The 25411-nt window shown below is 38.6% G+C and overlaps 2 non-coding genes across 2 annotated transcripts; both read left to right on the plus strand.

Moving 5' to 3' along the window:
* The first annotated feature begins 7480 nt into the window (after positions 1–7480).
* LOC112534440 lies at positions 7481–7583 on the plus strand. The gene has a single exon (XR_003078728.1). It is a non-coding gene; the product is annotated as a small nucleolar RNA R71 (small nucleolar RNA).
* Positions 7584–25084: 17501 nt separating this feature from the next.
* On the plus strand, positions 25085–25191 carry LOC112534450. Its single transcript, XR_003078738.1, has one exon. It is a non-coding gene; the product is annotated as a small nucleolar RNA R71 (small nucleolar RNA).
* The last annotated feature ends 220 nt before the right edge of the window (positions 25192–25411 follow it).

The following is a 25411-nucleotide window of genomic DNA, read 5'->3' on the forward strand; positions in this document are numbered from 1 at the left end:
ACAATGAGCAACATCACTATATAATGGATAATCATTACTCAAATGTAAACCACAACAAAATTCATAAAAAACTTGAGATGAAAGGATAGGAGTGGAGAGTTGATCAGTAGCCCTGCAAAATGATTCCACTTGAGCTTCTAAAGATGCACGAGTATCCCAATTTTTAGCACTCTCTTGGTTCCTGATCCTATTTTCCAACGTGTCATACAAAGAGTTTAGCATTGAACCTCCTTATCATCCACTCTCTGAATCATAAACTTAACTAAATAAATATATACAAACAAAACAGAAATAAATATAAATAAAAAAATGGCTAAATTAACAAATAGCAAATTTCACTCTAGTTTTCAAATATTCCCCAGCAACGGCGCCAAAAACTTGATGTATGCTACTTGTGTTAGCTACAATCTAAGGCAGTGTACCTATCGATGCAGTCTAGCACTAATGGCGAGTATCAAGGTCGTATTCCTCGGGGAAGTGAAAGCCCAAAGTTACTCCTTTGTTCTTTGTTATATTAACCTAAAATTAGTGATGAATAATTTCTAAACTAACTAATAGCTACAATCTAAGTTCTAAGGGAGATGCAGGAGTAATAGATAACTAAAATAACTAAGACAAGAAAGTAAACCCAATGGGAACCTAAACTAGTTGGCAATCAAACAAAAGATAAAGGATTGGTGAGTCTAATTATGCTACCCGTGGACGAATTCTTAACCGAATTCGGTTTCTCTCTCGAGATAACCAAATTCCTAAACCTAATAACCTAAAGTTGGAATCTCTTCCTAACGATTGATTCTTAAATTAGCATTAAGCTTTAATCCGCCTCTATTAAGCTTTGTTACTTTTTAATCCGACTAGTTAATTATCCTTATCTCTAAGCATTATTAACCAGTTCTTGCTATTCAAAATTCCAATTGCCAAATGGACTTCTCAATCACACAAAGAAATCTAAACACACAATTCACAACGTCTCATGAATAATATATTATCTTATTAATACTGAAAGCAAGAAGAATACAAAACTAACCCAAACAATCCAACAATATAATATCAAGCCAACATAGTAAAGAAATCCCAATGGATTTAATCAATCTAGCTAATCATGTTCCTTATCAAAATCCATAAGAATTTAATTACAACAATGAGTAAAGGTAGAGAAACCCGATTACACCCTTCGATGAGAGTAAACAGCGCCAATTCCTCTTGCTCGAATTGAATCGATTCTTGTTCCTCTTGCTCGATTTGAAAACCAATCAACGAACCTCGCTCAATCTTCAATCTTTGAATGGAAGCCTTGATCTAAGTCTCTTTTTCCCTTGGTTCCAGCTCAGAAAACCCTTAGAGAGAGAAATATTAGTGTTTAGGACGTTCTCCCCCGCTCTTCTCTTTCCTCTTGCTCTTTCTTTTAATTAATTCGTCCTATCACCGCGAACATGGTCGTGTTCCTGGCCGTGTTGGGAACATGGTTTGGTGTTCCTGGACGTGTTGGGAACACGGTTTGGTGTTCCTGGCCGTGTTACTCTCTGTGGTCGTGCTCCCTAACGCCTCTTCTTCTTTGATGTCTAATGCACCCAAAACGGCCGTGTTGGTGCCCGTGTTGGGAACACGGCTAGTGTTGAAATTGACACGGCCATGTTCAGCTTCCTCATGCTCCTACTTAGCTTGTTTCGGTAGCTTTGACGTCCAATTATGCTCCAATTCTTCCCTTTATCATTCTTTGATTTCTGTTGAACCTAATGCACACAAACAGATGCATAAGGTGAGTGTTGAGACCAATTCACATCCAAATGTCCATAAAATCAATCTTAAAAACCCCATTTAGATGTGTGTGTTTTACACACATCAAGGATTTACACAATTTGGCCAAAAGCCTAACCCTGTTTTCCCCATAGTGAACTAATTTTGGGCCTTATCCTTTTCTTTCGTTGTGATTCACCTTTGACACTCACTTTATCACTTCCATTCATTTTACCATTCTTTCTACCGTTGTTGCTAGAAATTATGTAAGTTTATGCTGCATTTCATTTTGGATCAAGTTGCATTCTTTTTATATATAATCACTAAGTTGCTATGTTTTTCATAGATGCTCCCTTCAATCCAAAATTGGATATTCATTCTTATTGCTTATGTCAATAACCACAACAGCTCCTACATAAGCTGCTGTAATATATATACATAGTATATATCAAAAAAAAAAAAGAAAAAAAGAAAAAGAAGAAAAAAGAAGAGAATTTAGCATTCCTTTAATTTGTTTCGAGCATCATCTTATTGTTGGAGCAATTTAGTGTTTATTTTTGGTACAACATTTGATCCTTGGCTATTTTCTTGCATTACTTGCATAATTTTCCAGCAACTTTTAGCCTACTTTCCATATTTCTCCGTAGCCTACCTTAACCCCATTACAACTTGGCTCAAGACCCTTTGATCATGATTATTGATTATTTCACAGTAGTGGAGATTAGATCTATAAGCAAGCTTATGGTAAGCACTTTTTTCTGTATTTTTGCGTTGAGAGCTTGGCAATCCTCTTTCACCAATATACACTTGTGTGTTTTCGAGTGACATCTTGTGAGGCATGTTTCTCAATTTCTCAGTTTGAATGGTTTATCATTTTAATTTTAGCAGTTTTATTAGTTTTGTTCTCTCTCTTAAGGATTTAATGATTTGGGGATTTTGTGGAAATTCATTATGGAGTTTTGAGATTTGTTTTGAGCTAACTTTATGCGAAGTATTTGATTGAGTTATTTGGTATTTGTTTGAGGAGTGAGTTATTGATTGCTTGAGGACACGCAAAAGCTTAAGTGTGGGGTGATTTGATAAGCATCATACTACACATGTTTTCATGCCCAATTGTTTACATTTTTATGCATGATTATCTCATTTTATGCTAGAATCACCTGTCTTTTGTTTCCTTTCTTGTTTTAGGTCATTTTCGAAGGACACTATCAACAATCGAGGGAAATACATGTGATTAAGGACCAAAATCCATCAAATTGGGTGAGGGCTAGCAACCCGAGGGTTGAGCACGGCTTGGACTCCGGCCGTGCCAAATTGCCAACTAGTTGCCTTCCAAGAGTGCCTTTTGGCACGGTTTCCGTAGCCACCACAGCCTCCACCACGGCCCGTGGTGGCTCAGCACCGGCTTGGGCATGGCCTAGAAGAGGTCAACACAATGGAACCCTAGGGATCAACACAGCCTGGACTCCGCCCATGCTGACCAGCACAGGCATGACCACGACCGTGCTGAAGAGAGTATATAGGCAAAAGTTCAATTTTCTTAAGGAGGCTCGATTTCTCTGACCTAATTCAAGTATACATTCAATTCACTTATTTTCTAGACCTTAATTGTCGACCTTGGGAGATCAAATTCATCAATTGAGGGAGGATTACACTTGTTTTCATCATCGATTTTAGGATCAAAACAACATTTGGGAGCACTCAAGAGGCAAATTAGGGTTTGATATTTTGGATTGGAAAATTAGGGTTTCTCATCCAACATGAAAGAAAAGGGTGTACATGCCTTCAATCTTCTTTTCATTATTTGTTCCTTATTTTGCTTTAACTATGAACATGAGTAGCTAGATCTTTTGAACCCATTGGGGTCTTTATTATTAATGGATTGTGCTTAGTTGTTAGATTTGTAATTGCCATTCTTGTAATCTTTTTGCTATTCAGTAATAAAGTTTGATTTAATTAATTTGAGACGTTAAATTAATTGTCTTTTGGGTTGTTTTTTGACATTGAGAAATGCTTGTTACAACTGGAAATTGAATAGTAAGAATTGGTAGTTAATGCTTAGAGATAAGGTTAATTCACTCGCCGGATTAAGAATTAACAACTCTTAATAGATCTAAATCATGCTTAATGCTAATCTATAATAAACTGATAGGAAGAGATTCCATTAGGTTAGTGCAGATTTAGGAACTTGGTGAGCTCGAGAGAGGAGCCGAGTTCAATTTAGGATTTAGGCACGGGTAGCAAGATTGGTAATTTATAAAATCAACCTTAGAATTCCATCACTTAGGTCCCCTTTGGGTTTCCTTTTTTTGTTGTGGTTGTCTTTTGATTGTCAGTTGCTATTTATTCCTTTATTTGCATTCATAATCATTAGTTAATTAATTTAGACTTCTCACACTCTATTTCGGACTAGATAACCTAGTGAACAGTAGTAACTCTAGGTTCACCCGATCTCTAGGGATACGACCTTGATACTCACTAGTGCTAGGCCGTATCGATAGGTTCACTGCCTTAGGTGTAGGTTGCATAAGTAGCCCATCAGCTTAGCGTCATGATTTCCAAACAAGTACCTCAACGCCGAGTAATCCGTGTAGACCACGATCTTGGATAGCACCAAGTATGAGCGGAACTTGTCGAACGCGTATACCACAGCAAGCAACTCCTTCTCCGTGATAGTATAGTACTCCTAGGCATCTGTAAATGTCTTGCTAGTATAATAAATAGGTTGGAACTTATTGTCAATCCTCTGTCCTAAAACAGCTCCAACTCTAAAATCACTAGCATCACATATTAGCTCAAAAGGCAGCCCCCATTTAGGTGAAACCATAATGAGTGTTGTAGTTAGTTTCTCTCTAAGTAACTCAAAGGCCTGCAAACAGTCATCAAAAAATATAAATGAAATATCTTTTGCAAGCAATTGAGTCAAGGGTCTAGCAAGCTTAGAAAAGTATTTAATAAACCTTTTATAAAAACCTGCATGACCAAGGAAACTCCTAACATCCTTAACCGAGCTAGGGGGTGACAACTTAGGAATGGTCTCTACCTTAGCTCTATCTACCTCCATCCCTGCATGTGAAATCTTATGCCCTAGCACAATACCTTCTCTCACTATAAAATGATACTTTTCCCAATTCAGCACAAGGTTAGCTTCTACACAGTGCACAAGCATACTGTCTAAATTAAGCAAACAATGGGAGAAATAGTTACCAAATACCAAGAAATCATCCATGAACACCTCCATGGATTCTTGAATCATGTCATGGAAGATCACCATCATACACCTCTAGAAAGTAGGAGGTGCATTACGCAAACCGAATGGCATCCTCCTGTAAGCGAAGGTACTATAGGGGTAAATGAAGGTGGTTTTCTCTTGGTCCATAGGTGCAATGGAAATCTGAAAATAACCTGAAAAACCGTCAAAAAAGTAATAAAATATATGCCCTGATAAATGTTCTAACATTTGGTCAATAAAAGGAAGGGGAAAATGGTCCTTCCGAGTTGCATCATTGAGCCTCCTGTAATCAATGCAAACTCGGAAACCAGTTATCGTCCTAGTCGGTATCAGCTCATCCTTCTCATTCTTGACCACCATCATACCTCCCTTCTTGGGCACAACCGGCACAAGACTAACCCAAGAGCTGTTAGAAATAGAGTAAATCAAACATGCATCTAGAAGTTTAATTACCTCCTTTTAACTACTTCCTTCATGTTTGGATTCAACCGTCGTTGTGGCTGTACCACTAGCTTGTAACTATCATCCATCAAGATCTTATGTAAATAATAGTTGGGGTTGATTCCAGGAATCTTTGCTATCTTATATGCAAAGGCCTTGTGGTACTTCCTGAGAGAGGCTAAAGTCATCTCCCTCTCCTTAAAAGTCAAATCAGCTGCAATGATCACTGACAGCTTCTCTGCCTCATCTAGATAGGCATAGGTCAATTTCTTAGGCAACTCCTTCAACTCTAGGGCTAGTGGCTCCTCAAGTGAAGGACTCAATTTCTGCACCCCTGACCTGTCAATACCAACAAAATGGTCAGCAGACCTGCTGGGCTCACTAGCCAGGAAACAAGCAAGTTGTTCCAACACATCCTCATCCTCAGTCTGTAATGCCATCTGCACAGGATCATCAAGTAATATTTCCTATAATTTAGACCCCACAATATCATCCAAAACATCCACAGAGTATATAGTATCATCATGGTCAAGTGAATGTCTCATAGAAGTGCTAAGGTCAAAGGTAATAGTCCCATCGCCTACTTTAAGCTGTAACTTCCCATCACACACATCTATAACAGCCCTAAATATTGCAAGGAAAGGTCTACCTAGGATTAAAGGTATGCTCCTCTCACCCTCCATATACATAACAATAAAATAAACAAGAAATATAAACTTGTCTACCTTAACAAGTACATCCTCAACTATTCCCCTAGGAAATTTCATAGTCCTATCCACTAACTGTACGCTCATCCCAGTAGGTTTTGGCTCACTCAAACCTAATTTTTCAAACAAACTGCTAGACAACTAAATTGATGCTAGCTCCTAAATCAGCTAAAGCGTCACTAATATGTAAATCACCAATAATACAGGAAATAGTAAAACTCCCTGGATCACGCCTCTTTATTGACAGCTTGTTTTGAAGAATGGTTGAGCACTCCTCATTTAGTGTCACTGGTCCTAAGTCCTCCAGCTTCCTTTTATTGCTTAGAATCTCTTTTAAGAATGCATACCTGGACATCTGGGATATAGTCTCAATAAAAGGTAGGTTAATCCTCAGCTGCTTAAATAAATCCAAAAACTTACCAAACTGCTGATCAATCTTTTCCTGCTTCAACCTGGCAAGATATGGAATTGGCAGCTGGTATTCTCTCACAAGACTCTTCTTCTTGTCCTTAGTTGTGCACAACAATATCATCATCAGCCATAGGTAAAAAAGCTAGCTAACTGCTTACCTGATCTCAAGGTGACATCCTTGACATGCTCCCTCAGATTTGACTCTGTGGTGCTGGGGAATGTCCCTGACTGTCTCTCAGCCAGCATCTTAGAAATCTACCCTATCTAATTCTCCAAATTTTGTATGGAGGCCTGCTAATTTCTAAGAGATGTGTCCGTCTGCTGAAACCTGTTCTCTGAAGTGGACACAAACTTCATCATCAATTCCTCTAAATTAGGCTTCTTCTCCTGGTTCTGAGGTAGTTGAGGGAGAACAGTCTGCTGTTAGGGTTACTGCTGGTGCAACTGCTGAAATCCTGGTGGAACCTGGGTATTGTTATTTCACCATCCGAAGTTGGGATGGTTTCTCTACCTTGGATTATATGTGTTGCTGTACGGGTTATTTTGCTTCCTGGGTGCATTTCCTATATAATCAACCTGTTCATGGTTAAGAGAAGAAGAAGCAAACATACCTCCCATATTACAGTTTGCATTGTAGTGCAGACCACCATAAAACTCGCAGCCAAGCTGTACTGCTTGGACTAGCTTTTGGAGTTGGTCGATCTTCTTGACTAAAAGCTCCACCTGAGCTGCCAAGGCTGATGTAGAATCTACCTGGTTCACCACTCCTTGCCGCCTTGGCCCACTCTTAGAAGACTGTCACTGATATGTGTTTAAGGCCATCTCTTTAATTAGATTCTGGGCCTACTTTAGTGTCTTACTATTGATGGCCCCATCTGCTGCTGCATCTACCATCTGCCTCGTGGCTGAGTTCAAGCCACTGTAAAAAGTCTGCACCTGCATCCGTAATGGCAAACTGTGGTGTGGGCAATATCTCAGCAAGTCCTTGTACCACTCCACACATCATACATGCTCTCATCATCAAACTGCACAAAAAAAGAAATGTCATTACGCATCTTTACAGTCTTAGCAGGAGGAAAGTACTTATAAAGAAATTTCTCAACCAAAGAACTCTAAATGGTGATAGTGTTAACTGGTAGGGACTGTAGCCATCTCTTTGCTCTATCCCTCAAGGAAAATAGAAACAGCCTAAGCCGAATGGCATCATCTGTAGTCCCATTTATCTTGAAAGTGTCACAAATCTCTAAGAAATCTACGATATGGGCATTAGGATCTTCACTAAGCAAGCCCCCAAACTGTACACTCTGCTGCACCATCTGAATTACATTTGGCTTATTTTCAAAGTTATTCGCTGCAACAGCTGGCCTCACTATACTAGTGTGCGTCCCCTCCAGGGAAGGTCTAGTAAACTCGTACATTGTCTTGTTTGCTTCAGCGACGTTGTTGTTGCCATCTCCCATGTCTACTGGTGTATGGACAGGAATCTCAATGTGCTCCTCCTCCTCCATGTCTAATCGCTTCCTCAGCTGCCTGAGGGATCGCTCTAGTTCAGGTAGAGGATCTACTGGTGTAGGATTAGAACTCCTGGTCATAAACTACCTGAATTGAACAAGACAGCAACAACCCAAATAAATAATTAAATAAATAATTAAATAAAAAGCAATAACAAAAATAGAAAAGAAAAATGACTAAAGTAACAAATAACAAATTTCACTCTAGTTTTCAAACAAGTCCCCGGCATCAACGCTAAAAATTTGATGCGCTGCGTATGCAATTACAACTAAGGTAGTGAACCTATCGATGTAGCCTAGCACAACGGCAAGTATTAAAATATCGTATCCCTTGGGATAGTGAAATCCTAGAGTTACTTCTTCATTTTTTATTATCTAGCCTAAATTAATGACGGATGATTTCTAGATTTACTAATGACTAAGAGCTAAGTTCTAAATGGAATGCGAGAATGAATGAGTAAATAGAACAATTAAGACAAGAAAGCAAACCCAAAGGGGACCTATATTAGTTGGCAATCAAACAAAAGATAACAGATTGTTAAGTCTGATTATGCTACTCGTGGATGGATTCTTAACTGAATTTAGTTTCCCTCTCGAGACAACTGAATTCCTAAACCTAAGAACCTAAAGTTGGAATCTCTTCCTAACGATTTATTATTAAGTTAGTCTTAAGATTTAATCTGCCTCTATTAAGCTTTGTTAATTCTTAATCTGGTAAGTTAATTAACATTATCTCTAAGTGAAAATTAACTTGATCTTGCAATTAAATTTCCAAACTCAATTAGAATTTCTCAATTGCTAAAAGAATTCTATGTACAGTAATCAACACTTTCAATGTAAAAAAATGGATTTAATTATTAATTGCAAAAAAAAATATAAGAAAGGAAACTCAACCAATCTCAACAATTCAATACAAAGCCAACATAGCAAGAAACCCCAGTGGGTTCAACGAATCTAGCTACACATATTCATATCTAAAGTAAATAGGAATTCAATTACAGTGAAAGATGGACCTATAAAATCTCCTGAAACATGAAAGGACACAAAATATAGGTGATATGGGAATAAAAACACAATAAATGCTAAGAAAATCCACAATAATATGTCAGCAAATATGTAATAAAACTATGCATATCACACTTATCTCTTGAGATTGAACATAAAGTATTTTATGTTATTAAACAAATTGACCTTGATCTAGTTAGTGCAGAGCTGAAAAGAAGTTTGCAGGTGAACGAGTTCGATGAGTGAAGATTACATGTATATAAGAATTCTCATTTAACTAAGGACTGCACAAAGAGATGGTATGATGCTCGAATCAAGTCTAGGAGAGAGTTACAAATTGGGCATAAGGAACTTTTGTTCAACTCGAGACTTTGACTCTTTCTAGGTAAGTTGAAATCTCGTTGGTTTGGTCCATTTGTGGTTAAGCAAATCTTTTCACATGACACTGTAGAATTGTCTTATCCTCAAAAGGGTGATTTTAAGGTAAATGGACAAAGGCTCAAACTTTATTTTGGTATAGAGTTTATTCGGAAAAAGAAGTGTTACAATTTCTTGAATGAGGGTGAGAAATCATCTCAATTTCTAGCTATATGACGCTAAATAAGCGCTTGGTAGGAGGCAAACTACCAATTCCTTTAAATTTCTTATGATTTTTCCTTTATTTCATTTTCTTTATTTTTATTTTAAATTATGTTTTGTGCTCTTTTTGGTTTAGTCTACTTATATTCTTAGTTCAATTTCATTGAAGATGATGCATAAGGTATTTAGTTTTGATGTGCAGATTTAGGTGTTGGAAGAATTTTCAAAGCAAAGGGTAATTCGGGTTTACACGAGGAGCACATGGGCAGTCTACCCCGCAGTGTGACATTCGTACAATATTTGTAATTTTAGGCAGAAGTTTAAGAAATTCTACGTGGGAGGTCACACAATTGTGTGAAAAAGAGTGAGAAAATTAAGAATCTTGACCAAGAGTCACTAGGGTTACACGAGAAGATACACGACCATGTAATCCAATAGAGAAAAATACCCAAAGCTCAACAATTCCATATGGGGAAACATGATGACTTGCCCACACCATCATGTGAGAAGGAATTACCCGAAGGTTAGCAAATGCACACCGGGAGTTTACACCACTATGTCTCCTCTGTGTACGTTCAGACCCCAAAAAATTTAAATGCCAGTCATGTTTACATAGGGAGGCATGTTGCCGTGTAGCTAGCCGTGTAACGCAGTAATAGGGTTTTAAAAGTGGGTTTTCAAGCATCTTCAATATAAAGCAAAAGAAAGAAACTTCTATTTCTTATTTGCTCTCTTTTCTTCCTCCTTTTTCTTCCTTCTCTCACTACACATCATTAAACTCCACCTCACATACAAAGCAACGAGACTTCATATACTTTCACATCTTTACTACATCTTTTGTTTGGATTTTGCTTGGATTGTATTTGGGTATTATTTCTATTTATTTTTATAGAACCTCCATGGGACCTAAGAAGAAGAATACTGCTAAGAGACCCACTACCCAACTCTATTACAAACAGCTAAGAAGAGGGAGTTCCTCCTCCCAAAGTCCTCTAGAAGCTGCTCCTCTGGTGTCTTTTAATAGGAATCATCATTCTGTTCAATTCACCGACAATATTTCAAGGGCTCATTTTGAGCACCTAGCTAATAAGAAACTTTGTCCAACTCGCCATTTTGATTGGGACTTTGTGGGCAACGATTTTGACCGCGCATCTAAGTATCTCTAGCGACTGCGAAATTGCAAGGTTTTTCAACCTAATCGGAAAACATGCTAACTAGTCATAGAGACTAGCACGAAGATGGAATCGCCACCCAAGTAATTTTTCGAGACACTTTTACTAAGTTGAGTAGCGCACCAGATTCCTTAAGGAAGCTTCGCCACATCTAGAGATGGATCCAAAAGCTAACTTCCTTATTTTTGTATCTTAGTCTTTAATTCTATTTTTAACAAGTTATCCCTATAAATATGACAGTTTATATTTATGAGCATTCATTATAGCATGTGAGGTTCTCTTAAGTCTAGCTCGTTTTATTAAGCCCAGCTCACATTTGATTTTTTAGCCTATTCTACTAATTAATTATGTAGAAGGCTTCACTTAATCTAGCCTAATTACAAATTATGCTTTGATTCCAGCCTTTAAGCCTAAATGGACTACTTTTTATACTGAGGCAACAATTATGTGATTTTGAATCTAATATGGCCCAATTAATTCAACTTAAGCATGGCAAAGCCCACTAGGTCTATATTGATTTTTAAATTCAACCCAATTTTCCATCTTATTAACTTAATTGACTATAATTTCATGTTAGGCCCAATTTTAACTTAAAGTCTGTGTTTAATTTTTAATTACGCAATATGATGGGCTACTGATGCAACCTACACCTAAGGCAGTGAACCTATCGATGCGGTCTAACACAAGTGAGTATCAAGGTCGTATCCCTAGAGATCGGGTGAACCTAAAATTACTACTATTCATTATGTTATCTAGTCTGAAATAAGGTGTGAGAAGTCTAAATTAATTAACTAATGCTTATGAATGCAAATAAAGGAACAACAACAACTAACAATCGAAAGACAACCGTAACAAAGAAGCAAACCCGAAGGGGACCTAGGTGATGGAATTCTAAGGTTGATTTTCTAAACTACTGATGGGTGCTACTCGTGTTAGCTACAATCTAAGGCAGTGTACCTATCGATGCAGTCTAGCACTAATGGCGAGTATCAAGGTCCTATTCCTCGGGAAAGCGAAAGCCCAGAGTTACTCCTTTGTTCTTTGTTATATTAACTTAAAATGGATGATGAATAAATTCTAAACTAACTATTAACTACAAGCTAAGTCCTAAGGGAGATGCAGGAGTAATTGATAAGTGAAATAATCAAGACAAGAAGACAAACCCAAAGGGAATCTAAACTAGTTGGCAACCGAACAAAAGATAAAGGATCGGTGAGTCTAATTATGCTACCCGTGGATGAATTCTTAACCGAATTCGGTTTCTCTCTCGAGATAACCGAATTTCTAAACCTAATAACCTAAAGTTGGAATCTCTTCCTAACGATTGATTCTTAAATTAGCATTAAGCTTTGATCCGCCTCTATTAAGCTTTATTAATTCTTAATCCGGCTAGTTAATTATCCTTATCTCTAAGCGATTATTAACCAGTTCTTGCTATTCAAAATTCCAATTGCCAAACAGATTTCTCAATCTCATAAAGCAATCTAAACATCACAATTCACAACGTCTCATGAATAATGCATTATTTTATTAATACTGAAAACAAGAAGAATACAAAACCAACTTGAACAATCCAATAATATAATATCAAGCCAACATAGTAAAGAAATCCCAATGGATTAAATCAATCTAGCTAATCATGTTCATTCACAAAATATACAAGAATTCAATTACAACAATAAGCAAAGGTAGAGAAAACCCGATTACACCCTTGGATGAGAGTAAACAGCCCCAAATCCTTTTGCTCCAATTGAATCGATTATTGTTCCTCTTGCTCGAATGGAAAATCAATCAACGGACCTTGCCCAATCTTCGATCCTTCAAGGAAATCTGATTGAAACCTTGATCCAAGTCTCCTTTTCCCTTGGTCTCAGCTCAGAAAACCCTTAGGGAGAGAAAAATTAGGGTTTTGGGACGTTCTAACCCTAGTCTCCTCTTTTTTCTCTTCTTTTCGTTCTTTTAATTAATACCCCCTGTCGCCTCCAACACGGCCGTGTTCCTGGCCGTGTTCTCAACACGGGATGGTGTTCCTGGCCATGTTACTCTCTGTGGTCGTGCTCCCTGAAATCTACTCCTTCTTTTGATGTCCAACACGGCCGTGTTTGTCCCCGTGTTGGTAACACGGCCCATGTTTGTGGCCGTGTTGAGAACACGGCCAGTGTTGAAATCAACACGGCCATGTTCAGCTTCCTCATGCTCGTACTTAGCTCGTTTCGGCAGCTTTGATGTCCAATTATGCTCCAATTCTTTCCTTTTTCATCCTTTGACCTCTTTTGGACCTAATGCACATAAACATATGTATAAGGTGAGTGTTGAGACCAATTCACATCCAAATGTCCATAAAATCAATCTTAAAAACCCCATTTAGATGTGTGTATTTTACGCACATCAAATAACCCCACACTTAGCTCATTGCTTGTCCTCAAGCAATCAAAAGTAAAATAAGGAAAATAAACCACTAAGGAACAATACTTAAACTGACAAACAAGCTAGAGGGTTCCTGCACATATCCTTAACAAGCACAAGTCAAACAAAAAGAAACGAAGCAATCAATTCAAGTATCACAACCAAGATGCCAATAATTCACAAAATACTGTCTCAAGGAAATTATTCAGAACCATCACCTCACCAGATTCACTCTAAATCACTCAAAGTGTTTAAAGGGTAGTGTTTAATCGCTCAATGCATCAACTACTGCCTTACTTACTATATGCTTGCTCTTAAATCCTACTCCTACCACTTATGGAGAGTCAACAACCATGTCAAAAGGTCTTTATAAGGGTTATAATGGAGATTAGGTAAGGGTAGGTAAATTTGGTCAGAGTTGAACCTATGGTGTTCTGCAATGAAATACATGACATGCACACAAGTCACAATGATCACAAGGGGTAAACAATGGATACTAGTCCAAGGTGGGAAATAGGAATCAAGTCAAAATGTTTAGCTCACTTACTTTCTTTCTTTTCATCACCTTTCCCTCTTTTCTTTTTTTTTCTTTTTTTCATAAGGGAAGAACATTCACATAATAGAGTGAATTTCTTTTTGGATTGAAGTAAGCTGCTACAAGATTCCAAAGCTATTCCCAAGATAAAAGTTCCCAATAAAAACAACTCATGTGCAAAATCATAACCCAAAGTAGAATAAAACTAAGTGGTAATAGAATATGATAAAAAAATGGTGAAAGAAAGGGTTATCTACAGAATCAATAAACGAATGAAGGCTATTTGGCTAGAATGAAAAACCTAAGTGCCTCTATCATACCAAAGTGTTAAACTCTCCTTGTGGCTCTCATAAGCATTACCAAGCAAGTTCTAAAAGTAAAGACAGTACTTGGCACTCTCAACAAGAAATAAATAAAAGCATATAACGTGTATGCTTACAATTTAGGCTCAATTTCTCACAAGTGTGCTTTTTGAGTAGGTTCCAAATAAAAATCATCAAAACAGAATTAAATAGACCAAAGCAACTTAGTGCAAAACTCAAACTAATTATCTTACATTCTTCCGCAAGACTCAACACTATCGGTTTTACCCGATCACATGGACATAAACAGGATTTCAAAAGTAAGTCAACAGTAAGAGCATTGAAACAAAGTGAAAAATTTTCAAAATTTTACAAAAAAAATTGCACAAAGAATAAACAAATAACTGAGATGGAATAAATGAAATGTGATATATACACTAGAAAAGGATCTAAATTTCATATACAAAATAATAGAACATGAAAGTAAGTATATATTGATATCACCACCCCACACTTCAAGGACACATCGTCCTCAAGTACAAAATATATGAAATGAAAAGGAAAAGAAACTAATACTTCCCCGATTATGGCTACGGAGTGAAAAGAGGTGCATCGGCAGGTATATCGTGGCCGCTCTCCGAGGATCGGAAGTAGTGTCACATGCGGAGCTCGGTGGATCGGCCAGGAGCGCGTCAATAGGAGGCTCGTCAAGCCGCTATGTTGAAGGGTGCTCAGTTGGAGAGGGAGGGCCAGCTGGATCATCCGCTAGAGGGATGTCAAAATGGCTCTGCTCTGGAACCCGGCTCTGTGGATAGGCAGGTGCAAAGTCTGTAGAAAAAATATCATCAAACATGTCATTAGCCATAGAGGCCTCTAACCTACCTCCCTGCTCAATCAGGGCTTGAAGCATAGCCCTCTACCTCTCAAACTTAGCCATCATCCCGGCTCAAACTCACCGACTGTAAAAGGTCCTGTTGAAAAGCCTCTTGTCGAATGAAATGCTGCTGCTGCTCCTCTGCCAACCTCTGCACTCTAAGCTGCAGCTCTCTAAACTCAATTAGGGAGACTCCTAAAACAACTGAAGAAGACCCAAAAAGAGCTGAAGTAGACGGTCTAGAGGAAGACTCTGGAATATCAGAAGAAGGTGGGACATCCTGTGTACCATGGGCTCAAGTGTCGCCTCTCCGAGTGCCGCCAAGAGAGCATTCCTCGGCCTATACTCCGGTCCTAGCGGACCGCCTACGAGTCACCATCCCCATACTAACCATCCGGGGAAGTCCCAACATTTCCATCACCCCGTACTCACAAATATGGTATCGCTTCCTCCAAAACTCCTAAGCTTCTAGCCACCGAGTAATGTAAGTCCCAAAATAGAAAAATACCTTCTTTGAGTTGTGAAGGCACCGATCCGTCTGGCCAATAAGTACCCCATGTCGATGACCGCGCCGTGCATGTCAGAAGTATAAACAGTCTGGCCGGGTAACTACACCACCACTATCTCCCCCGCCAATGATGGTCCTAGCCAGAATGCATGCAAGTACCGCAGCCCCTCGTGCAAGTTAGACGCCTTGACCGGTCAATCAGAACCCTCGGTCATCAAATCTCAGCCCACATCTCGCGGATATGACACACCAGCGTGTGTATACAGCTGACTATAAACCTCTCCAACAGATCCTCCTCACCACAAGCCTAAGTGTACCCCAACCGTCAGACACTTATCGTGAAAGTCTCGCCTTGCTAGTCCGAAATCGATCGCATCCAGTTGTTGGAAGTCCCGCAATCGGCTTTGCGAAAGAAAGTGCCGGCAAACTCCACAGTCAACTCCCTATATGTTGGTTCAACAATGTCAAAGAAATGTTGAAACTGGGGTGTCTCAAGATATCATGACCGCAGCAGCAAGTCCGACGGCCTGCCGGCCTATCCTACGCCTTTTCCCAAATTCACGGCCTCATCGATTGATATCTCCCGCTCAAAGGTGGGCCGCCCTTGGAAAAGTAGGAATCGATGGCTGCGGTGGTCTAATTTGGCCCCGAACTAGTCGGTGCAGCTACCGATGATCGAGAGGAAGAGGAACCATCGGTCCGCCTCCTCTTGTAAACTCCCCGATCCTCGTCCGGTGGACATGGTACCCGAAATGAAACTTTTAGTACTAAGGATCAACAAATTTCCGGCAAGATAACGGCATAAAATGGATAAACCAAATGATTTAACTCGATAAAATTAAACCGCTCAATGTCCTGCGAAAGAAAATTTAATCCACAACACCGCCAACCGATGCTAACCAATTAAATTTGCAATTCATCCATATGGAGTTTACTTCGCCATAATCCATCACAAGGCAAACCAACATGCTAATGTAAACAGACACAAACAGAGTTGACTATCTATGACAGAGCCTATTGTTTAGCGACAATAATAATAAAGAGAAAAATAAGGAATTAATCACAATCATAAATAATGGTAGAAAAGAAAAACGGAAAATATGAGCAAGTTAAGTATATAAACTATATTAAAGAAAATAAAAGAAAATTAAGCACAAACATTAATGTAAATGCATACACCAAATAAAAAAATAAGGAAATAAAAAAAAAAAATTGAAACACAAAATTCCAACACAAAGAAAATATAAATTCGAACTAATATCAAAATAAAATAATGAAAAATGAAGTTGGAGGGTACTTACTTGATAAATGCAATATCCAAAGCCTTCGAAATGAGAAATAAGATGTGAGAGAGTAAGAGATGGGGGAGAGCAAAATTTTTTTTTGAATGAAGTGGTATATATAGGCAAGTGTGCGGAACACGCCCGTGTTCGACAACATGGGCCGTGTTCATGAACACGGTATGGATATCGGGCCGTGTTAAGCGAATAAAAACGTGCTGACTTACCACTTCTCAGAACACGCCCATGTTATGGACACGGTCTTTGACACGGGAACGTGTTGTGGACACGGCAGGGCATAAATGCCCGTGTTAGTTTCTGTGAACGTGTTCAGCTTAGTTTGATTTTCTTCAATCAGAACACGGGCCGTGTTAATGAACACGGTCTTAAACACGCCCGTGTTGATCTTCAGATAATGCAACAGTTGTGATTCTCAGCACTTTCTCACTCTTTCTCACCTGAAAAACCAATAAATCCTCAACTCATACACTCAACATAAATAAAACTTAATAAAAACCAACTATAAAACCTAATCAACTAAGTTCACAATGTAAGGGTAAAGTATTCAAATTGAAAAATAGAATTTGGGGTGCCTCCCAAAAGCGCTTCTTTTTGATGTGATGAGTCTTCTTAGCTGGACTCATGGTGAAAAGCAAACGGTGGGAATTGACGACCATCCATCCTTCTTCCAAGCAAATGGCTTCAAATATCCGCTTAGAGGGATAATCGTCAACTTCCTCTTCCCATACCAAGCAAGTCGCCAGATGATGGGCAAAACTCGCTCCTCATATATTTGCACGTAGTCATGATGTTTCTAGGGCTCTTCCAATTTGAAAGCTAGAGTTTCAACAATTGGAAGGATCGTGATTGGGCAATTTCTTCAGGAGTGTTGATGGTTTTCTTGAGTCCTTGGCTTGGTTCACTTGCTAGGAGAAACTCGAGCTCCTCCAAGACTTCTTCATTGGACAACTCGTGCTCATCTTCCATCATCGAAGGGACTTGTGGAAAATCCACCAAAAATTCCTCTAACTCGCAACTCGGCCTTCATCAATCGTATTCTTATTGGTAGTCTTTCGGAGGATCATGTTTGTTTCTTCCTTTCCGGTTCTATCTCCATGTTCAAAGAGTCGTCCTGCACATAAGCATCATCGTCAAACATAATAGATAAACCAGAAAAATTCTCACCTGAACACAAAGTGATGGCACTCAAATGTTCCTCGGATTCAGCAGCGTTTGATGGAGTTCTCAATTGCTCTTCCACTAGTAACTTGAAGATTAAGCCTACTTGATGCTCTATGTTGTTAATCGAGGCTTGTTGATCTTCAAGTATCCTCTCTGTTTGTTGGAATCTTTCCTCAAGACTTGTTATGAACCTCATCATCAGCTCCTCTGACACTAACTCTTCATCTTGAGTTGAAGGTGCAACATTAGGCTGCTGATGTAGTTGCTGAATTCCTAGTGGTTCTTGGCCATCTAAGCTCCATCCAAAAGGTGAATGAGTGCTCCACTCTTGATTATAGGTGCTTCCATACGAGTCATTTGGCCAACTTCCCGTATAATTTACCTGTTCACAGTTATAAGAACAATGAGCAACATCACTATACAATGGACAATCATTACACACATGTAAACCACAACAAAATTCACAAAAGACTTGAGATGAAAGGATAGGAGAAGAGAGTTGATCGGTAGCCCTGCAAAACGATTCCACTCGAGCTTCTAAAGATGCACGAGTACCCCAATTTTTAGCACTCTCTTGGTTCGTAATCCCATTTTCCAATGCGTCACACAAAGAGTTTGAGTCTAGCATTGAACCTCCTTATCATTCACTATCTGAATCATAAACTTAAACTAAATAAATATGTACAAATAAAATAAAATAAATAAACAAAAAAAATGGCTAAATTAACAAATAGCAAATTTCACTCTAGTTTTCAAACAATTCCCCGGCAACGGTGCCAAAAACTTGATGGGTGCTACTCGTGTTAGCTACAATCTAAGGCAGTGTACCTATCGATGCAGTTTAGCACTAATGGCGAGTATCAAGGTCCTATTCCTCGGGAAAGCGAAAGCCCAGAGTTACTCCTTTGTTCTTTGTTATATTAACCTAAAATGGATGATGAATAAATTCTAAACTAACTATTAACTACAAGCTAAGTCCTAAGGGAGATGCAGGAGTAATTGATAAGTGAAATAATCAAGACAAGAAGACAAACCCAAAGGGAATCTAAACTAGTTAGCAACCGAACAAAAGATAAAGGATCGGTGAGTCTAATTATGCTACCCGTGGATGAATTCTTAATCAATTCGGTTTCTCTCGAGATAACCGAATTCCTAAACCTAATAACCTAAAGTTGGAATCTCTTCCTAACGATTGATTCTTAAATTAGCATTAAGCTTTAATCCGCCTCTATTAAGCTTTATTAATTCTTAATCCGGCTAGTTAATTATCCTTATCTCTAAGCGATTATTAACCAGTTCTTGCTATTCAAAATTTCAATTGCCAAACAGATTTCTCAATCTCATAAAGCAATCTAAACATCACAATTCACAACGTCTCATGAATAATGCATTATTTTATTAATACTGAAAACAAGAAGAATACAAAACCAACTTGAACAATCCAACAATATAATATCAAGCCAACATAGTAAAGAAATCCCAATGGATTAAATCAATCTAGCTAATCATGTTCATTCTCAAAATATACAAGAATTCAATTACAACAATAAGCAAAGGTAGAGAAAACCCGATTACACCCTTGGATGAGAGTAAATGTTCCAAATCCTTTTGCTCCAATTGAATCGATTATTGTTCCTCTTGCTCGAATGGAAAATCAATCAACGAACCTTGCCCAATCTTCGATCCTTCAAGGAAATCTGATTGAAACCTTGATCCAAGTCTCCTTTTCCCTCGGGTCTCATTTCGGAAAACCCTTAGGAGAGAAAAATTAGGGTTTTGGGACTTTCTAACCCTAGCCTCCTCTTTTTTCTCTTCTTTTCGTTCTTTTAATTAATACCCCCTGTCGCCTCCAACACGGCTGTGTTCCTGGCCGTGTTCCTGGCCGTGTTCTCAACACGGGATGGTGTTCCTGGCCATGTTACTCTTTGTGATCGTGCTCCCTGAAATCTACTTCTTCTTTTGATGTCCAACACGGCCGTGTTTGTCCCTGTTGGTAACACGGCCCATGTTTGTGTTGAAATCAACACGGCCATGTTCGGCTTCCTCATCCTCGCATTTAGCTCGTTTAGGGCGACTTTGACGTCCAATTATGCTCCAATTCTTTCCTTTTTCATCCTTTGACCTCTTTTGGACCTAATGCACACAAACATATGTATAAGGTGAGTGTTGAGACCAATTCACATCCAAATGTCCATAAAATCAATCTTAAAAACCCCATTTAGATGTGTGTATTTTACGCACATCAACTACCAATCTTACTACCCGTGCCTAAATCCTGAATCGAACTCGGCTCCTCTTTCGAGCTCACCAAATTCCTAAACCTGCACTAACCTAATGGAATCTCTTCCTATTAGATTATTACAGATTAGCATTAAGCGTGATTTAGAACTATTATGAGTTGTTAATTCTTAATCCGACGAGTGAATTAACCTTATCTCTAAGTGTTAACTACCAGTTCTTACTATTTAATTTCTAGTTGTAACAAGCATTTCTCAATGTCAAGAAACAACCCAAAACACAATTAATTCAACGTCTCAAATTAATTGAATCAAACTTTATTACTAAACAGTAAGAAGATTACAAAAATAGCAGATAAATATCCAATAATTAAGCACAATCCATCAACAGAGGTGAACCCCAATGGATTCAACAGCCCTAGCTACTCATAATGAAAGAAATAAATATAAAAGAAAATAAATAACAGAAGAGAAAATGGAACATGTAACCCCTCTTCTCTCAAATTGGAGTGCAAATGTCGCAAGTGCCAATTCTGAAACCAGCCTCAAGTATGGATCTCAGATGTCTCGGTCAATCGTCTAGAAACTTCAATCTTTGCTTGAATCCTCCAAATTAATCCTTTGAACTGACGTTGGTCTCCCAAAATGTCAAGAACAGAGGTGCAGAAGTGAGGGGTCGCACGCGTAGAGAAGTCCAGAAATCAGATGCAGAACCCTATCTCATTTTACGTGCGCCTACTTAGGCAGAAGTGCCCTAGCCCGTGCCATGGCCCGGGCAACAACCCATGCTAATATGCACGGCGCGTACAACGGCCCGTGCAAAGGGCAAGGGAGGCCGTGCAATTCCCCGTGCAAAGGCCTCGAATTGCACGCTAATCAAGGAATCGACTCTGAAAAAACATCTAATATGCGTAAATCATCCATATAGCTTGGTTTCTGCTCGGAAATCAATCAATTTCCCATCAATGAGTCTGAAAACCTGAAAAACTCAGAAACATGCCAAAGTGCGATCAAACAGGAATAAATATGACTCAAATACACGAATAAACGACTGATAAACAATCAATAAATATGCATAGAATCATCTACATCAAACTACCCCACACTTAAGTGTTTGCTTGTCCTCAAGTAATCAACAACTCAATCCTCAAACAGATACCAAATAACTCAATCAAATACTTTGGAGGAGGTTAGCTCAAACCAAGTCTCAAAATTTCGTGACAAATTTCCTTAAAATCCCCAAATCACTAAATCCTTGAGACAGAGAACAAAGTTAATAAAGATGCTAAAATTAAAATGATAAACCATCCAAACTGAGAATTTGAGAACCATGCCTTACAAGATGTCACTCAAAACTCACAAGTGTATATAGGTGAAAGAATATCATCCAGCAATCAACATAAAAGTACAGAAAAAGGTGCTTACTATAAGCTTGCTTATAGATCAAATCTCCACTACAGTGAAATAGTCAATAAACATGATCAAAGGGTCTTGAGCCAGGTTGTAATAGGGTTAAGGTAGGGTACGGAGAAATATGGAAAGTGAGCTGAAAGTTGCTGGAAAATTATGCAGGTAATGCAAGAATATAGCCAAGGATCAGATGTTGTACCAAAATTAAACACTAAGTTGCTCTAATAATAAGATACTGCTTGAAATTTATTTATTTATTATTATTATTATTATTATTATTATTTTATTATTTTTTTGCTCCTGCAACATAGATAACGCAGGATGAAGTAATACAATGCTCGATCAAAGTAGTTAAATGATATGTACCATTTGGATTGAAGGGAGCATCTACGAAAAATCTAGTAACTTAGTGAATATATGCAAATTGATCCAAAATGAAATGCAGCATAAACGTACATAATTTCTAGCAATAATGGTAGAATGAATAAAAGTGATAAAATGAGTATCAGAGGTAAATTACAATGAAAGAAAAAGGCTAAGGCTCAAAATGGGTTCACTAAGGGAAAAACAGGATTAGGCTTTTAGCCACATTGTGTAAGCCTAAGTGCCTAAATCATCTCATGACTATCCAAAATTCATGTAATCTTAAAAGTTATCACAAAGCAAGTTCTAGAAACAAAAAATTCTGCACAATGCTCACTAATCAAAAACAGAAGGAGCATAAAAGCCTCACCATTTGAGTGGGATAAAATTGTATGAATTCTCAAACTAAAGTTTAAACAGTCAAACAATCTAATAAGCATCAATATTAACAGTGTTCTATATTCAAGATAAAGTAAAATGAAAAAATTAAGGAAAAACAATAGTTTTTCCTAGCTAGATTGAAATTAAGAGATTCGTTCATTGCCTTCTTTCAACAAGATTCGATAAAAAGCTATACGGGTATCCATTCAAAAGAGAAAAATTATCAGCTACTTGATTAAAACAAAACTCAAGATAAGGACGGTAAGAATGAACGGACTCAATCAATAAGGGAAATGAAAATAAGATGAAAATAGTAGAAACAAAATTGGTACCTGCACAAAACTAAGGTACATACCCCACACTTGAGAAAAACACTGTCCTCAGTGTGAACAAGGTAGGCACTCCAAAATAAAAGGAATAAAATACGCACAATGAAGCTAATTATGGAAGTGCACAAAAAAAACTGGAAAACTAAAAGAAAAGCAAGACAATAGAAAGAGATAAAAACTAGAAAGTCTACTGGATACTGCCCTTGATGTGTGCTTTAACACTCCAAAATATGTTAGTCCTCAAAATTACGTATGAGCATCGAGTAGGCTAACTCCTGAAAAACTCAAGAATAAACACATCCCAAGCAACATCTAGTAAAAGGTTCAATAAAATAAAATCTCATCAAATAAAACAAACTAAAAACAAACTGAAGTATCTAACTAAAAAAAATAACTAAATAAATAAAAAGATGTCCAAGAATTCAAAAAGCATAAATAGATTCAGGAATGCCTCCCGAAGGTGCTTCTTTTTATTCGAGTCGTCTAGCTGGACTCTACAGCAGCATTCCTGCATCGCGGGCAAATTGAGGAGGTGGGCTCAATGTAAGTTGGGGCTCGAGGCATATAAGCGTAATGAAAAGGTCCGATGTGTGCGGTAGATGACCAAGGAGGTGCTCTCCGCACCGATTTGGGATGCCTATTCATCCACTCCGAATTCTAGCTAAGTGACCTGTCAAAAACAAACTTGCAACTACCCTTCTCGGGTCTATCATAGCACAAAGTCTCAAATTGATACAAGTTGTTCTCTTCAGATGAATAACACATATTAATAGGGAAAGGAACATGTATAGCATCATCCATTTGTACATCCTGTGGTTGTTTATTACATGCAGGACCAATTCCATCAATACTACAAATGGCATGAACATGGTCGGTGGAAGAACTATCAGATGGGGGTAAACTAAAAGTAAAACAGTCATCCCCTACATTAAGTTCTAACTTCCCCTCAAATACGTCTATTTTAGCTCTAGCTGTGGCAAGGAAAGGTCTCCCCAAAATCAATGGTACACCATGCTCATTATCCATATCCATAACCACAAAGTCCACAGGAAATATGAACTTATCTACCTTGACTAGCACATTCTCCACAATTCCCCTAGGAAGCTTAATATAACGGTCAGCTAATTGAATGCACATCCTAGTGGATTTTGTCTCCCCCAAACCTAGCTTATTGAACAAACTAGTGGGCATGACATTTATGCTAGCCCCCAAATCAGTTAATGCATCATCAACACATAAATTACCTAAAGTGCAAGGAATAGTGAAACTCCTTGGATCGTGACGTTTCTCTGGCAACTTGCTCTGAAACACCACTGAGCACTCCTCGTTAAACTGAACATAGGCTACCTCCTCTAACTTCCTTTTTCTGCTAAGTATGTCCTTTAAGAACTTGGCATACTTCGGCATCTGCTCCAATGCATCAATAAAAGGCAAGTTAATATGCAATTGTCTAAAAATATCTAGAAACTTACCGAACTGCTCTTACGCCTCTACTTGTTTGACTCTAGCAAGATAAGGAATCTTAGGTTGATATTCCCTGACTGGAATTGATTTCACCTTTTGTCCCTCAGGTTCCTTAACCTTACTGCTCGCCTCAACCTGCACATCAATAGTGGAGTCGTTAAAAATAGGCTTAGAAGGAGCTGAAACTAACTTACCTGAAAGCAAAGTGATGGTGTTCACGTGCTCCCTCGGGTTAGACTCAATGGTGCTAGGGAGCACTCCTTGCTGCCTCTCAGACAACATCTTAGAGATTTGGCCAATTTGGGTCTCCAAGTTCTGAATTGAGGCCTGCTGGTTCCTAAGTGCACTATCAGTTTGCTGGAACCTCATCTCCGTAGACGTCACAAACTTCATCATAAGCTCCTCTAAATTTGATTTATTTTCTAGTGGAGGAGGAGCTTGTGCAGGCCCAGTTGGCTATTTTTGTGGCTGCTAATGAAGTCTTTGAAAACCACGTGGACCCTGAGCATCATTGTTCCTCCAACTGAAGTTGGGATGATTACACCACCCAAGGTTGTATGTGTTGCTGTAAGGATCATTCTACTACCTTGGGGCATTCCCCATATAGTCAACCTGCTCAACATCAAAAGACACAACAGAAACATATGGAAAAGTAGAGGAAGATGAAGTAAACATATCTCCGGTAGTACAATTCGCATTGTAGTGCGGGCCACTACAAAACTCGCAGCCAACATTCGCTGTATGAACCGGCATCTAGAGTTAGTTAATCTTCTTGGTCAGAAGCTCCACCTGAGCTGCCAAGGTTGCTGTAGAATCTACTTGGTTGACCACTCCCTGTCTTCCTGGTCGGCTCCTAGAGGATTGCCACTGATAATTATTCATGGTCATTTCCTCTATCAAATTTTGAGCCTGCTCGAGTGTCTTACTGTTTAGCGCCCCACCTGCTGCAGCATCCACCATCTGCCTCGTCGTAAAGTTCAACCTGCTGTAGAAGTTTTGAACCTGCATCCACACTAGCAATCCGTGATGTGGGCAGCATCTCAAAAGATCCTTGAACCTCTCCCATGCATCGTACATGCTTTTATCATCAAACTGCACAAAAGAAGATATGTCATTTCTAAGTTTAGCAGTTTTAGCGGGAGGAAAATACTTAAATAAAAAATTTTCAGAATGCCTTCCAGGTAGTAATTGTCTGCTATGGAAGAGATTGCAACCATCTATTGGATTTGTCCCTCAAGGAAAATGGAAATAATCTCAGCCGAATGGCGTCATCGGTTGTTCCATTTATCTTGAATGTGTCACAAATCTCCAAAAAGTTAGAGATGTGAGCATTGGGATCCTCGCT

This window comes from Ricinus communis, chromosome 4, assembly GCF_019578655.1.
Source record: "Ricinus communis isolate WT05 ecotype wild-type chromosome 4, ASM1957865v1, whole genome shotgun sequence".
NCBI lineage: Eukaryota > Viridiplantae > Streptophyta > Magnoliopsida > Malpighiales > Euphorbiaceae > Ricinus > Ricinus communis.